Source organism: Nicotiana tomentosiformis, chromosome 12 (genome assembly GCF_000390325.3).
Source record: "Nicotiana tomentosiformis chromosome 12, ASM39032v3, whole genome shotgun sequence".
NCBI classification, from domain to species: Eukaryota; Viridiplantae; Streptophyta; class Magnoliopsida; order Solanales; family Solanaceae; genus Nicotiana; species Nicotiana tomentosiformis.
In genome coordinates, this window is record NC_090823.1 from 83,997,558 (window position 1) to 84,004,525 (window position 6,968).

The following is a 6,968-nucleotide window of genomic DNA, read 5'->3' on the forward strand; positions in this document are numbered from 1 at the left end:
CATTTGCCCTATGGCCAGGCAACAAAGAGGAAGCCTTTATTACTATACCTATCAGTCACTGAAACCACGATGGGTTCTATGTTGGCTTAATATGATGAAGACAGATAGAAGTAAAGGGCTATATACTACCAACGTAAGAAAATGACTGACTACAAGACCAAGTATACCAATTTGGAGAAAACCTGCTTGGCTTTGGTTTGGGTAAGGCGGAAATTAAGGCATTACATTCTGTCTTACCCAGTACATTTAATAGCTTCCATGGACCTACAAAAAAAGTATTTCCACCTTTCCAATTAGTACATATTGACATTTCGGGCACTTACCACACCAATACATATAATGGATTCAGATACTTCTTAACCTTAGTGGATGACTATACTAGAGTAACATGGACTCATCTACTCTCATTTAAAGGAAATGCTTTGTCTATTCTTAAGGCTTTCACCTTCATGGTTAAGACTCACTTTCACACATCAGTTCAATCCTTTAGATCTGACAATGCTTTTGAACTTGGGAGTCGTTCTGAAGCAAAATCCTTTTTTACTTCACAAGGTATCCTACACTAAACCACCATTCCCCACACTCCTCAACACAATGGTGTCGTTGAAAGGAAACAGAAAATTTTTCTTGAAACTTCTAGGGCTTGCTATTCCATTCTAATCTACCTACAAAGTTTTGGGGTGATTGTGTCCTTACTGCCACCTATCTTATAAATAGATTCCCTTTAACTATTTTGAATAACATTTCACCCTATGAGAAATTTCATGGTCATCCCCCATCATATGATCATATTAAGTCCTTTGGATGCCTATGTTATGCAACTTCTCCCAAGGTTGGTAGGGACAAATTTTAGTCTAGGGCAATCTCATGCCTGTTTCTTGGGTATCCTTGTGGCAAGAAAGGTTATAAGTTGCTCAATTTGTCCAATTACTCAATTTTTTACACAAGGGATGTTGTGTTTCATGAGCACATCTTCCCTTATTCTTCTTCTCCTCATTCCTCCGCAACCCCTATATTTCTAGCTCCCTCTTCTAACTTTGTCCCTATTTCTACTCCTCCTTTAACTCCTTAGTCCCTTTCTTTATCTCCCTCTACTTCATCTCCTGCCCTTTCTTCCCCCCACCCTTCTACTCCTCCACCCCTTCCTTCTACTCCACCTCCCAGGCATTCTACCAGAACTTGTCATCCTCCTACATACCTTAAGGACTATGTTTTTTCTTTTGTTGTTCCTTCTGCGGGCTTATGATTTTCCACAGCTTTCCACTGCTAATATGCACTCACATAAGCCTTAGTATTATTATCAGGCTGCTTCCTCTCTTGCCTGGAAAGAGGCCATGGTTAAGGAATTCCAGGCTCTTGAAGCCAATCATACTTGGGACATTGTTCCACTGCCCCCTAGCAAGAAACCCGTTCCTTGTAAATGGGTATATAAGATAAAATAGAAATCTTATGGAACAATTGAGAGATACAAGGCTAGGTTGGTCATTCGAGGTGACACACAAAAGGAGGGTATAGACTATACGGAAACCTTTTCTCCCGTTGTCAAATTTACAACCATTAAATGTCTTTTTTCCCTTGCTGCCAAACGACAATGGACCGTGTATCAATTGGATGTCAACAATGCATTTCTTCATGGGGATCTCCATGAAGAAGTATATTTGAAGATCCCCCCAGGTCTACAGGTCTCTCTACCCTATTCTTCTTCCACTCCTCCTTTGGTTTACAAGCTCAAAAAGTTCCTATATGGTCTTAAGCAAGCCTCAAGACAGTGGTTTTCCAAACTGTCTGAAGCCTTGTCTACCAAAGGTTACCTTTCTAGCAAGAATGAGTACTCTCTCTTCAACAAATCTGCTAGGGACTCACTCACTGTATTGGCTGTTTATGTTGATGAAATCCTCCTAGCTGGGGATGATATTTCTAAGCTAGACAGTGTGAAGGCTTTCTTGGATGATCAATTCAAGATCAAGAATTTGGGCACCATTCACTATTTTTTGGTTTTGGAGGTCTCTTACACTCCCCAGGGTTTTCTTGTTAGCCAGACTAAGTTTACCACTGATTTTCTCTCTGAATTCAACTGCCAGAACTTCAGTCCTGTTAATACACCCCTGGATTCTTCTCTCAAGCTCACTACTTCCATGAGAGAGGTTCTTTCTGACCCTAGTGGTTATAGGAGAATTATTGGGAAGCTGAATTTTCTTCAGCACAGTAGGCCAGATATTGTTTTTAGTCCAACACATGAGTCAGTTCTTTGTCACGACCCAATTTCCCCTCCGTTTGGGTATCGTGATGGCACCTAGTCTTAGGGACTAGGTAAGCCTAACATTATTTGAAACAACAACATTATTTAAATAGAAATCTCTTACATTTCCCAAAACTAGTGGTATAAGTCATAAGCTTTACAGAGTGTCTGCTAGAAAAACTTCAAAAAATATAATTTTCCAGAAATAAGAATAAGCAGTGCAAAACGAAAACTTAAAGGTGACTCCGAGGCCTGCGAACGCAGCAACAGGTTTCCTTGAGTCTTCACAGCAACATTCCACACAGCTAGCTAACGAATAAATACATGGATCTGCACATAAATGTGCAAAAGTATAGAATGATCACACCACATCGGTGCCCAGTAAGTATCAAGACTAAGAGTAGTGACGAGAAACAGTCAAGACACCCATTGGTCTAATAAACTAAACATGTATAAGTATATGAACAACCAAAGTATGATGTCTACATAAAGACTATGCAATATGGCTCACAATACAGTAATGGCAATAAGGAAGGAAACAACAAATATGAGCAGAGTATCATGAAAATGACATAGAAAAGTGAATAGAACACAACCTAAATCCGGAATCACAAATACATCAAGGACAAGTAATAACTCAGCAACTACAACCACTTTTACATCAGATTTTAGTCAACAACTCCACGAGGTACCGAACCTCAGATAAATCACAACTCACGGGTCTCAATACCTGAAGCTTAACACTTGGCATCCTGTTCCCTCATAATATCTCATAACCGTACTGAGGACTCGTGTGCCAATAGAGCCATTCTCACATAGAAGAAAAGTAAACAAGGGTGAGCATCTATGCTCAACAATATCAAGAACACCTCTTATCCGACAAGAGTGCTTAACTACGTGTATGCTTGTGCAAGTGTCCTAACATAGTCCATATCAGCAAATAAGCATAATGAAAAAGAACGGATAACACGTAAAATATTTTCTCACAACTTTCACAAGATAAAGCTCACACAGGTACGTGTACCACTAAAAAAATATGAACAAGAAGAATTGCCCCCAGGCCATCACAAATCATCACAAATCAATCCCTGACACAACCCACCTTGTCTCGCCACGTGTGCAATAATAAAGTAAGTGCCCGCCTTGTCTCGCCACACGTGCATAACAATGTTCCCACCTTGTCTAGCCACATGCGCAACCTACATATATATATATATATATATATATATATATATATATATATATATATATATATACATCCTGCCTTATCACGCCGCATGTAAAAATATCAATAGTAACAATAGCACGGCAGGAACCTCGTGCAACCCCATACAACCACCGCACGGCAGAAACCTCGTGCATCACCACAACAAGTACAACAACAACAATGGCAATAATACAAAGTACGACAAGTAAATCAACTCAAGAACTTTAAACCACAAGAAACAGTAGAACCAATTCACAAGGAATAACCATAGTAAAGAATGTTAAGTGTAAAGAGAACAGCTCAACAAGGGAAAACTAATATGTAGCAATGATCCCACAATATACATTTCAACAACAGGGAAGCTAACACGAGTCAATTAATTCCAAATAAAACAAGTCGACTAAGATATAGGATATCTAAACTTCTTTTAAGGTTGAGAAATTTTGAAGGATATTCAACAACTCAATTAAGGATAACAGCGTAAAGATAATCATAACCTCAGTTAAGACTGAACAATTATAGGATGAGATAATAATAATTCCAAATAAAGATAAGCATATATGAAAAGATAGCATGACAATAGAAGAGGTAAATTCTTCAGTTAAGTCAAATAAGAGTGAATCCTGAAGCAATTAATTCTAATTAAAGCATGTAGAGGTGAAACTAGTAAATAGGAACATAATCATATCAAGAATAACTTCATACTCGGTGAATATAAGGACCAAAGAATCCTAAAAGACCAACTTTCCACAAATAAGTCCGAGCACGCACTCGTCACCTCGCGTACATGGACTACAATCAACATAGAAGACTCAAATCCTAAGGGAAAAATCCCCCCCACAAGGTTAGACAAGATACTTACCTCGAACCAAGCTCAATCAGTCCGTAAGAATGCCCTTTTCTCGATTATCCGACTTCGAATGGCCCAAATCTAGCCTAACACAATTGCATATCATGAATACAACCATAATAGAGTTATCTAATTAATGAAATCAATACTTTAACAAAAATCTCGAAATTCGCCCTAAGAAGTCGACCCGGGCCTACGTCTCGGAATTGGGTAAAAATTATAAAATACGAATACTCATTCACTCACGAGGATAGATAAAAATAAAGATAGAATCATGGAAAAAAATAAATTCTAGTAAAGAACACTTACCCAATCGATTTGCTTGAAAAACCCACAAGGAATCGCTCAAAACCAGCTCTACAAGTCAAAATGCGATAAAAATGGCCTAACCCTCGATTTGGAAAACTTATATTCTGCCCAGGCCTGAAAGCATCGCGATCGCGAAGAGGAAATGGCTACTGCCCGAAATTGATGTTGTGCGGTCGCGAACAAGAATGTGCGATCATGAAGAAGAAAATTAATGGCCCAGGAACTGGGCTACACGAAAGCATGAAACGGTACGCGAACGCGAAGAAGGAGAAAGTAGACCTTCGCGATCGCGAATGGAATCACGCGAACGTAAAGAACAATAATTCATTCTTCACAAATTGGACTACGCGAATGTGAGGGAACATATGAGAACGCGAAGAAGGAGAAGGCAGACCTTCGCGATCGCGAACGTGATCATACGAATGCAAAGAAGGGAAAAGCAGACCTTCGCGATCGCGAATGGAATCACGCGAACGTGAAGAACAACGAATTCCTCCTTCAAAATTACTGTGATGACCCAAAATGTCATCTTTGAATTTAATAAGTAATTATGTATTCTAAGACTCCAAAAAGCACCATTTATCATTCCTCTACTTGCGTGCACAGCCCGTACAATTTTATGCAAAGTTTTTATATAAAAAATAGATTAAAATATGAAATAGAGCTTTAAAACTCAACTAAGTTGACTTTGGTCAACATTTTGAGCAAACAGACCCGGATCAGTATTTTTACAATTCCAGTAGGTCCGTATCGTGATTTGGAACTTGGGCGTATGCTTGGAATCGAATTCCGAGGTCCCTAGCCCGAGATATAGAATTTTGATGAAAAATTAAAAGCTTGAAAGCTTAATGATTTTAAAGAAATTACTGATATTGGATTTATTGATCCCGGGTCCGTATTTTGGTTTCGGAGCCCGGTATAGGTCCACTATAATATTTATGACTTGTCTGCCAAATTTGGTGAGAATCGGAGTTGATTTGACGTGATTCGGACGCCCGGTTGTAAAAATATAAGTTTTAAAGTTTTCTTGAAAATTTCCATAGATTTGGTGTCCGATTCATAGTTCTAGATGTTATTTTGGCTATTTGATCGCGCGAGCAAGTTCGTATGATGTTTTAGGACTTGTGTGCATGTTTTGTTTGGAACCCCGTGGGCTCGGGTGAGTTTCAGATAGGCTACGGGATGATTTTGAACTTAGAAAATCGGGTTTTTGAGCTTCTGCTGTCATCTGGTGCATTGTGCTTCACGATCGCGAAGCCATTCCTGCGATCGCGATGAGGAAATTGTAAGTAGTGAAGTTTACCCTTCGCATTCATGAAGATAGGAACACGATCGTGGAAGGTAAACTCCTAATGCACTGCGAACGCAAGGGACCAGCTGCGATCGCGTAGAAGGAAGGAAGGCAGAAGCTAGGCACGTCAATTGTGCTACGCGATCGCACAAGTAAGTATGCGATCACGTAAGGCTGGAAAAAAATGTACTCCGCGATCGCATGACCATTTACGCGATCGCGTAGAGTTAAATGTTTGGGCAGCCAAAATGTGCTTCGCAATCGCGAAGAGTAAAATGAACCTGGGCAAAAGTTGTTCTACGCGATCGCGAACGAATTTCCGCGATCGCGATGAGTAAAAATCCTAGAAGCAGAACTTAAGTTCTGGAAATGGGGTTTTGACCCATTTTCAACCATTTCCAATTCTTGAGCTCGGGTAAGGCGATTCTCGGGAGAATTTTACGGGAAAACATTGGGGTAAGTGTTCCTTATCCTATATTGATTATATTTCATGATTTCATACTCATTTATATCGTGAATCAATGAATTTGGAAGAAAAATTAGATTTTTATAAATTCTTCCAAAAATAAAAATTTCATATTTGAAGGTCCATTTGATATCGGAATTGAATAATTTTTGTATGATTGAACTCGTAGCGGAATGAGTGTTCGGATTTCGTGAGTTTTTCCGGGATTTGAGACGTGGGTCCCACTGTCGAATATTTTAATGAATTTCAGATTTTTATCCGAAAAATTAGTAAATTCATATGGAATTAATTCCTATGATTCCTTTTGAGTATATTGAATTGTTTATGAATAGATTTGAAGCTTTTGGAGATAAATTTAAAAGGAAAAGCTGTGGTCTAGTAATTGATTGAAATTTGCAAAGCGAGGTAAGTGTCGTGGTTAACCTTGACTTGAGGGAATAGAACTCTTAAACTATTTGTAATGTGAAATGCATGTGAACGACGTATAGGTGAGATGACGAGTGTCTATACGTCGTCAAATTAGTTATTTGCATAATTACTTGAAAAATCATAAATCATTTTAAATCATGAATTAATTATTATAATAATTATTTCTCTCATATTCTT